We start from the raw sequence: 10,000 nt of genomic DNA on the forward strand, positions 1-10,000 counted from the left end.
ACACTGGGGCAGTGGCAGCCCGCGGGACAGTGTCGGCAGATTCGGCAGCGCAGATTTGTGCGGCTGCAGGTTCGTCGGGGAAAATCGGCAGCGCAGATTTTGCGACGAACATGGGCTGGGCGATGGACTGTCCAGGCCAGGCAGGAAAATTTGTCGAGGGGACACGCTGACGAAACAGCGCTGGTTCAGGCACGGCGGGCAGTGTTGGAATCGGCAGCGCCGACGAAATCGGCAAAGTCGGCAGAATCGGCAGCGCAGATTTTTCGACGAACACGGGCTGGACGGTGGACTGTCCAGGCCAGGCAGGAAAATTCGTCGAGGGGACACGCTGACGAAACAGCGCTGGTTCAGACACGGTGGGCGCAGTGTTGGAATCGGCAGCGCCGAGAAAATCGGCAAAGTCGGCAGAATCGGCAGCAGGTGCTGGCGATGAGTCAGGACGGACTGGATAGTCCAAGGCTCGATGAGAAAGACCGCTGGTTTAGACACTGGGGCAGTGGCAGCCCGCGGGGCAGTGTCGGCAGATTCGGCAGCAGTGTCTGCCGATTCGGCAGCGTTGGCTTGTTGGCGCGGGGGGCCGATGCGAGTGGGGACTTGGGCAGCGGGCAGTGAAAGCAAGAGTTTCCCCGATGCTGCCGGGAAAAACGCTCCCCGGGATGGCCGGGTGAGATGACCCGGCGGCCCGCGACGGGTCATTCAATTCCATGCCCCGTCAACATAACTCCCGATGTACTGTTTGCTTTTTCGGAAGAAGAGATCCATCCCCCCATCCTCGGCCAGCCAAAAACGCTCCAATTAATGGCCGGGTGAGATGACCCGGCGGCCCGCGACGCGTCATTCAAATCACTGCCCTATCGGCTACAACTGCTGATGGGTGGGATTAGAGGCCTGCTGTTAGGGCTCTAGGCGCGGGGACGCGCCAACGAAGGCACACTGCCTAGAATTCGGCAGCGATGGACAGCGGCAGCCTTGCATAGGCAGAAACGAATTCGGCAAGCAGCGTGCAATGATCTATGCGAGTCTTTGAGCTACGACTTGGCATGGATGTGGGGGCTTAGATACTGGACCTTCTAAGTCAGCAGCTGACGCAGCAGAACAGGCAGTTGGGACTGCCAAGTAGACAGCCAGGAAATGGGGGAAGTGGCAGCTTCATGGGAGGCAAAACGTGGGAGCATAACTGGGGTGTTCTCCATGCCACTAAGTCCTGGAAACATGGGATCATGGGTAAGAGGTAGTGCTCCACTATGTCCTGAAAACATGGGATCATGGGATGGAGGAAGTGCTCCACTAGGTCCCGAAAATGGGGGATAATGGGGGGGAGCCTGCAGCTCATGTATGTCTATAAATAGGCTTGCCAAGCCTCTGTTGTGGTAGCATGCGATTTTGTGCATAGCACACACACTCTTTTGTGTATTCCTTTGTTGATGAGATAAATAAAGGTTGAGAGGGATTCTTGTAATCTTGTTGTGCTTGCTTGTGTTGGTTTCCTTGTTTGCGACGAAGCTATTGTGAGAACCTCTTTGGGTGAGCGAAACACATAGTCGTAGGGAAACACGAGCGAAAAGAGTGAGGCAAGGCTGAGTCTAGTCGGGACTAGACTGCCGCATTGGGTTGAATTTCGTTGCGAAAAATTTAACCCCGTGACAATTGGTATCAGAGCACGGTTGATTCTAACAACGTGCAGCAGAAGTCATGGAAGCTATTCGGGAACGGTTGACGCGTCTTGAGACTTTGATAGGGTCGGATGAAGAAGACGAAGAACGTTCTATTATGGATCGCTTGAAGGAAGCTATGGAAAGCGCTGAAAGGGCTGAGAGCCTGTATATTTCTCTTGCGGCAGAATCGAGTGAACGTTTGGCTGCTGCCGAAGAGACGATTGCCATTCTAAAGAGGGCAGTGACAAACGCTCCTATTGGGGTAAGTAATTCGAAACCTAAAGTGCCTGAACCAAAGTGTTTTGGTGGAGCAAGAAGTTCCAAAGAGCTGGAGAATTTCTTGTGGGATATGGAACAATACTTTAGTGTTGCGAAGATTGGCGCGGCTGAACAAGTGGATCTTACCGTGATGTATCTCACGGGTGATGCGAAGCTTTGGTGGCGAACGAGAACCAAAGAGGACTTAAGTGCTGGACGTCCAAAGATTGAGACGTGGGATTGTCTCAAGCAAGAGCTGAAAGAGCAGTTCCTTCCGAACAACACGTCGTGGATTGCGCGGGAGGAACTTAAAAGACTCAAACATGACAGGTCAGTTCGTGATTATGTTAAGTCTTTCAGTTCTTTGATTCTCGACATCGAGAATATGTCCGAGGAGGACAGGCTATTCAACTTCATGTCCGGATTGCAAACTTGGGCGCAAGCGGAACTAAGGCGACAGAATGTAAAGGATCTGTCCTCCGCTATTGCTGCTGCGGACAGCTTGATTGATTTTAAATCAACTACTAGAGAGGGCTATACATCAACCTCCTTCAAGTCTAAAGGAAGAAACAAGGAGGAAAGAACGAGGAAGAAGTTCGGTGGGGGTGCATCGAGGGCTACTGCCGCGGAGAAGGGCAAGGCCAAGTTTATGGGTGCACAAGGTAAGAGTACTAAACCGAACTTTACTTGCTTCATTTGTGATGGTCCTCACTTTGCGAGGGAATGTCCAAAGAGGGAGAAGTTGAATGCTATTCGGGCTGGGGATAGCGATGAGGGGGAAGGGGTAGTTACGCACGTCAACCCTATGCGTGTGATAAACTGCCTGGTAGCTAAATCAGGGGATGGGGCTGCCGAATCCCGCCCTGTCGATAGAGACTTGGCAAGGATTGATGCACTGCGGAAAGGGAAGTCAGGGGCTACGGACAATCTAATGTATGTGAAGATTGTGGTAAATGGCAAAGACGTGAATGCTATGCTGGATTCAGGTGCAACGCACACGTTTGTGGCAGATCGGCTGGTGAAAGAACTTGGCCTGCGGCTGAGTGACAGCCACACATCCATGAAGGCAGTAAACTCAAAGGCACAGAGGATTGCTGGGATGTCTTACGATGTGCCGATAACGCTGGATCAGTGGAGAGGTAAGCATGATGTGCTGGTCGTAAATCTTGACGATTACGATATTATTCTTGGCCTAGATTTCTTACGAAAAGCCAAGGTTGTCTTGATGCCTTATCTCAATGGAATGATGATTGCAAGTGAGGGATGCCCTTGTTTCGTCCCATGTTGTAATGTCGCAGCTGCGAATGTGGTGAAAAAGGGGAAGAGCTTGGTCTCGGCAATTGCTATTGATAAAGCATTGCGGAAAGGAGGGGAAGTGTTTCTGGCAACAATAGTTGACGAGAAGGCAGACCATTGTGGTGAGGTGCCGAAAGAAATTGCTAGCGTGCTGCAGCAATTCGAAGATGTGATGCCGCCTCAGCTACCCAAGAAACTCCCGCCTAGGAGGGCCATTGACCATCGAATTGAGCTGGTGCCAGGGGCAAAGCCACCATCTCAAGCCCCTTATCGAATGTCGCCAAGGGAATTGGCAGAATTGAGGAAACAATTGGAAGAGCTGATTGACTCAGGGTTTGTCCGGCCTTCCAAGGCTCCGTATGGTGCTCCGGTTTTGTTTCAAAAGAAGGCAGATGGAAGCCTTCGCATGTGTGTGGACTACCGAGCACTCAACAAGGTAACAATCAAAAACAAATATCCTGTTCCTTTAATTCAGGATTTGATGGACAGATTGTGTGGAGCCTCAATCTTTACAAAATTGGACTTGCGATCGGGGTATTGGCAAGTGCGGGTTGCTGATGGTGACGAGCATAAAACTACTTGTGTGACAAGGTATGGCTCCTATGAGTTTCTAGTTATGCCATTTGGCCTAACAAATGCTCCAGCAACATTTTGTAATCTAATGAATGACGTGTTATATGATTTCTTAGACAATTTTGTTGTAGTCTACTTAGATGACATTGTAATCTATAGTAGAGGCATTGAAGATCATGTAACTCATCTCTCTAAAGTCCTAAGTAGGTTGAGAGAATATGAATTGTATGTAAAGAGAGAAAAGTGTGAGTTTGCAAAAGCTGAAATTATGTTCCTAGGCCACTTGATTGGGGAAGGACAAGTGAAGATGGATCCAAGGAAGATTCAAGCCATTGTTGAATGGACAGCACCAAAATCTGTCCCGGAATTGAGATCATTTTTGGGGCTTGCAAACTACTACAGACGATTCATTGAGGGTTATAGCAAGAAGACAACTCCTCTCTCGGATCTTCTCAAGAAGAGTCGGAGATGGGAATGGACGGTTGACTGTCAGCAAGCTTTTGAGAAGCTGAAGACAGCGGTAGCGTCAGCTCCAGTCTTGGGGCTGCCTGATTTTGAGAAGCCATTTGAAGTGCATACGGATGCTTCGGATAGGGCTATTGGTGGAGTACTGGTGCAAGATGGACATCCGGTTGCTTTCGAGAGTCGGAAGCTAAATGATGCGGAACAGAATTACTCGACGCATGAGAAAGAAATGACGGCAGTAGTGCACTGCCTTGGCATATGGAGAGTATATCTGTTGGGGCCGAAATTTGTTGTCAAGACTGACAATGTTGCCAACACATTCTTCTGGACGCAGAAGAAATTGTCGCAGCGACAAGCTCGGTGGCAGGAATTCTTGGCCGAATATGATTTTGTATGGAAGCACAAACCAGGAAGCCACAATCAGGTTGCGGATGCACTTAGCAGACGCGAAGTAATCGCTACTGTTCTTGCTATTGTTCAGGTGGAGTCGGACATGCTGTGTCGACTTCGTCAAGCTGCGGGGGAGGATGCAGCGTACAAGAAATTGGTTGAGCTTGTACAAGAAGGGACAATACGGAGGTATTGGTTGGAACAAGACTTACTCTATGCAAAGGGGGGTCGAATCTTCGTGCCAAAGGGAGAGCTGCGGAAACACTTATTGATGGAGACTCATGATCCGCAGTGGGCTGGACATCCAGGTAGAGAAAGGATGGTTGCTCTCCTGTCGCAGACTTATTATTGGCCGAAGATGGAGGAAGATGTAGAACTTTATGTCAGGACTTGTCTAGTGTGCCAACAAGACAAGACGTTAAGGCAGCGTGAGGCAGGCTTGTTACAGCCGCTGCCGATTCCAGAAAGGCCTTGGGTATCGGTCTCAATGGATTTCGTTGTTGGTTTTCCAAAGGTGGATGGCATGAACACAATCATGGTTGTTGTGGACAGATTCACTAAGTATGCGGTGTTTGTCGCTGCCCCGACGGTGTGTACAGCCGAAGTGGCCGCTGAATTATTCTACCGCAACGTGGTGAAATACTTTGGAGTACCTTCAGACATTGTAAGCGATCGTGATGTGAGATTCACGGGTAGATTCTGGACAGCATTGTTCAACATGATGGGAACAAGGCTGAAGTTTTCGACTGCCAATCACCCGCAAACTGATGGACAAACGGAAAGGATAAATGCTTTGCTGGAGGAATATTTGAGACACTACGTGACAGCGACGCAGCGAAACTGGCTGGAGTTGCTGGATAGTGCGCAGTTTTGCTATAATCTTCAAAAATCCTCGGCAACGGAAGCAAGTCCGTTTGAGCTAGTTTTGGGAGCCCAACCCCAAACTCCTGCGGAGATTGCAGTGCAGATATCGGGTGGGAAGAGTCCAGCGGCGTACAGGTTTGCGATGGAACGGCAGGAACTGTTTGAGCAAGCCCAAGATAGCTTGCGTAAGGCAAGGAAAAGAATGCTCAAATATGCCAATCAAAAGCGAAGATTGCTGGAATTTAGTGTGGGTGACAAGGTGTTACTCAAGTTAACTCCGCAAATTTGGAAGAAAATTGTGGGGACGACGAAGCACCGAGGGTTGGTGCCAAGGTATGACGGGCCTTTTGAGGTCATTGAAAAGGTAGGGGCTGTGGCATACAGATTGGAGCTGCCCGAACGGCTGAAGCTTCATCCTACTTTTCACGTAAGTTACTTGCGGCCTTTTTATGAAGATCATGAGGATCCAAAAAGAAGTAAGTCGCAACGAGCTCCTCCTACGATTCATAAACAATTTGACGATGGTATTGTCAAGATTATGGATCATCGTAGACTCGGACAGCATCGAAAGAATCGGCGGACAGAATTCTTGATAAAATGGAAGAAAAATGAGGAGGTTTCGTGGGAAAAGGACACAGACTTATGGCAATTTGAGGACCAAATACAAGACTACCTCACATCTATTCCGACGAGGGCGTCAGACTCTTCTAGTGGGGGTGGTTTGTTAGGGCTCTAGGCGCGGGGACGCGCCAACGAAGGCACACTGCCTAGAATTCGGCAGCGATGGACAGCGGCAGCCTTGCATAGGCAGAAACGAATTCGGCAAGCAGCGTGCAATGATCTATGCGAGTCTTTGAGCTACGACTTGGCATGGATGTGGGGGCTTAGATACTGGACCTTCTAAGTCAGCAGCTGACGCAGCAGAACAGGCAGTTGGGACTGCCAAGTAGACAGCCAGGAAATGGGGGAAGTGGCAGCTTCATGGGAGGCAAAACGTGGGAGCATAACTGGGGTGTTCTCCATGCCACTAAGTCCTGGAAACATGGGATCATGGGTAAGAGGTAGTGCTCCACTATGTCCTGAAAACATGGGATCATGGGATGGAGGAAGTGCTCCACTAGGTCCCGAAAATGGGGGATAATGGGGGGGAGCCTGCAGCTCATGTATGTCTATAAATAGGCTTGCCAAGCCTCTGTTGTGGTAGCATGCGATTTTGTGCATAGCACACACACTCTTTTGTGTATTCCTTTGTTGATGAGATAAATAAAGGTTGAGAGGGATTCTTGTAATCTTGTTGTGCTTGCTTGTGTTGGTTTCCTTGTTTGCGACGAAGCTATTGTGAGAACCTCTTTGGGTGAGCGAAACACATAGTCGTAGGGAAACACGAGCGAAAAGAGTGAGGCAAGGCTGAGTCTAGTCGGGACTAGACTGCCGCATTGGGTTGAATTTCGTTGCGAAAAATTTAACCCCGTGACACCTGCCATGGTGGTGAGGGGCGGCGAGGACCGTGAAAGCTAGAGTTTTTCAGAGGCTGCCGGGAAAAAGGCCCCTCGGGTGGCGGGGTGCGAGGACCAGGCGCGTCATTCAATTCTCTTCCCTATCAACTTGGCTCCCGTTGGCGGGATTGGAGGCCTACTGTTTGTTACAGGGCTAAAATCGTCAGGGGAAGAGCTGACGAAACAATGCTGGTTTGGATGCAGGGGGTAGTGTTGGAATCGGCAGCGCGGACAAAATCGGCAAAGTCGACAAAAAAGACTGTTGGTCTGGACATCGGGGCAGCGGCAGCCATGCCGACAGGGGGGGAAATCGGCAGCGCAGATTTGTGCAGCTGCAGGTTCGTCGGGGAAATCGGCAGCGCAGATTTTTCGATGAACATGGGCTGGAAGATGGACTGTCCAGGCCAGGCAGGGAAATACGTCAAGGGGACACGCTGACGAAACAGCGCTGGTTTAGACACGGTGGGTGCAGTGTTGGAATCGGCAGCGCCGACGAAATCGGCAAAGTCGGCAGAATCGGCAGCGGGTGCTGGCGATGAGTCTGGACGATTTATAGTCCAGGGCTTGATGGAAAAGACTGTTGGTCCAGACAATGGGGCAGTGGCAGCGCGGATTTGTGCAGCTGCAGGTTCGTCGGGGAAAATCGGCAGCGCAGATTTTTCGACGAACAGGGGCTGGACCGGCCGGGCCAGGCAGGAAAATTCGTCAGGGGGGCACGCTGACGAAAACAGGGGCTGCGGAGTGGAAAATCGGCAGCGCAGATTTTTCGACGAACAGGGGCTGGACCGGCCGGGCCAGGCAGGAAAATTCGTCAGGGGGGCACGCTGACGAAAAGAGGGGCTGCCGCGTGGAAAATCGGCAGCGCAGATTTTTCGACGAACAGGGGCTGGACCGGCCGGGCCAGGCAGGAAAATTCGTCAGGGGGGCACGCTGACGAAAAGAGGGGCTGCCGCGTGGAAAATCGGCAGCGCAGATTTTTCGACGAACAGGGGCTGGACCGGCCGGGCCAGGCAGGAAAATTCGTCAGGGGGGCACGCTGACGAAAAGAGGGGCTGCCGCGTGGAAAATCGGCAGCGCAGATTTTTCGACGAACATTCGTCAGGGGGCCACGCTGACGAAAAGAGGGGCTGCCGCGTGGAAAATCGGCAGCGCAGATTTTTCGACGAACATTCGTCAGGGGGGCACGCTGAGGAAAACAGGGGCTGCCGCGTGGAAAATCGGCAGCGCAGATTTTTCGACGAACATTCGTTAGGGGGGCACGCTGAGGAAAACAGGGGCTGCCGCGTGGAAAATCGGCAGCGCAGATTTTTCGACGAACAGGGGCTGGATGCTGGACCGGCCGGGCCAGGCAGGAAAATTCGTCAGGGGGGCACGCTGACGAAAAGAGGGGCTGCCGCGTGGAAAATCGGCAGCGCAGATTTTTCGACGAACAGGGGCTGGACTGGCCGGGCCAGGCAGGAAAATTCGTCAGGGGGGCATGCTGACGAAAAGAGGGGCTGCCGCGTGGAAAATCGGCAGCGCAGATTTTTCGACGAACAGGGGCTGGACGCTGGACTGGGCCAGGCAGGAAAATTCGTCAGGGGGGCACGCTGACGAAAACAGGGGCTGCCGCGTGGAATGGCAGCCTACACGCAGATGCGAATTCGGCAGCGCACGATGGCTTGAGCAGGTCATGGGTTCGACTTGGCGCGATCTGAAACCTGGACGAGGGACTGTCGACGCTGGACGAGCCAGCGCGGTGGCCTGTCGTGCCCCGTTCAGGGGGGGCCTGCCGCGGAGACAGCCCTCGCGGGCTCGACAGCGCAGGCCAGCGTCCCCGACGTCGCTGGCCGCGGCAGGCGAGCTGCCGGGGTTCCCGCATTCCTACAAGAAAACGTCGTGCTTTCCACATGAAACCAATCCAGTAAAATCAGCCATATTTTTATGAGGCTGCCCACTGAATTTGGGGTCATTCCGGGCCGGTTCCTAGTTTTGCGGATTTACTCGATTTCTAATGGTAGGAAAATTAAAACAAATACTTCCCGACCTCGAAAAATTCTGGGAAAATTAATGAAGGTGGATTGGATTTTTGCCAACCTCTGTGCAAAATTTCAGCTCAAAATACCAAGAAATGAATTTTTTAGAGGGGGGGTGACAGCTGGGACCTAGTAGTGTCTCCCCCTGCCAGAGCTGCAATGACACTTATTGCTCTTTAGGGAGCCACCAGGCCGGCGCCCCTCAAAGACCACACGCGCGCGCGCGCCCGCCCCCGCAGCCATGCCGCGCTGCGCGACGCGCGGACAGCCCCTGCTGGCTTGCTCTCTCGCCCGCGGGGGGGCTGCCTTCGGGCCCTGGCCCCCCGCGTTCTGGCCTGCCCCCCGCGTGGGAGAGGCTAGGCGCTGCAGGGGCCAGCCCGACGTCGCTGGCCGCGGCAGGCGACAGCCCCTGCTGGCTTGCTCTCTCGCCCGCGGGGGGGCTGCCTTCGGGCCCTGGCCCCCCGCGTTCTGGCCTGCCCCCCGCGTGGGAGAGGCTAGGCGCTGCAGGGGCCAGCCCGACGTCGCTGGCCGCGGCAGGCGACAGCCCCTGCTGGCTTGCTCTCTCGCCCGCGGGGGGGCTGCCTTCGGGCCCTGGCCCCCCGCGTTCTGGCCTGCCCCCCGCGTGGGAGAGGCTAGGCGCTGCAGGGGCCAGCCCGACGTCGCTGGCCGCGGCAGGCGAGCCGCCGGGGTTCCCGCATTCCTACAACAAAACGTCGTGCTTTCCACATGAAATCAATCCAGTAAAATCAGCCATATTTTTATGAGGCTGCCCACTGAATTTGGGGTCATTCCGAGCCGGTTCCTATTTTTTCCGATTTCCTCGATTTTTAATGGTAGGAAAATAAAAAAAAATACTTCCCGACCTCGAAAAATTCTGGAAAAATTAATAAAGTTGGATTGGATTTTTGCCAACCTCTGTGCAAAATTTCAGCTCAAAATACCAAGAAATGAATTTTTTAGAGGGGGGGTGACAGCTGGGACCTAGTAG

Source organism: Populus nigra, chromosome 2, assembly GCF_951802175.1.
Source record: "Populus nigra chromosome 2, ddPopNigr1.1, whole genome shotgun sequence".
Classification (NCBI taxonomy): Eukaryota; Viridiplantae; Streptophyta; class Magnoliopsida; order Malpighiales; family Salicaceae; genus Populus; species Populus nigra.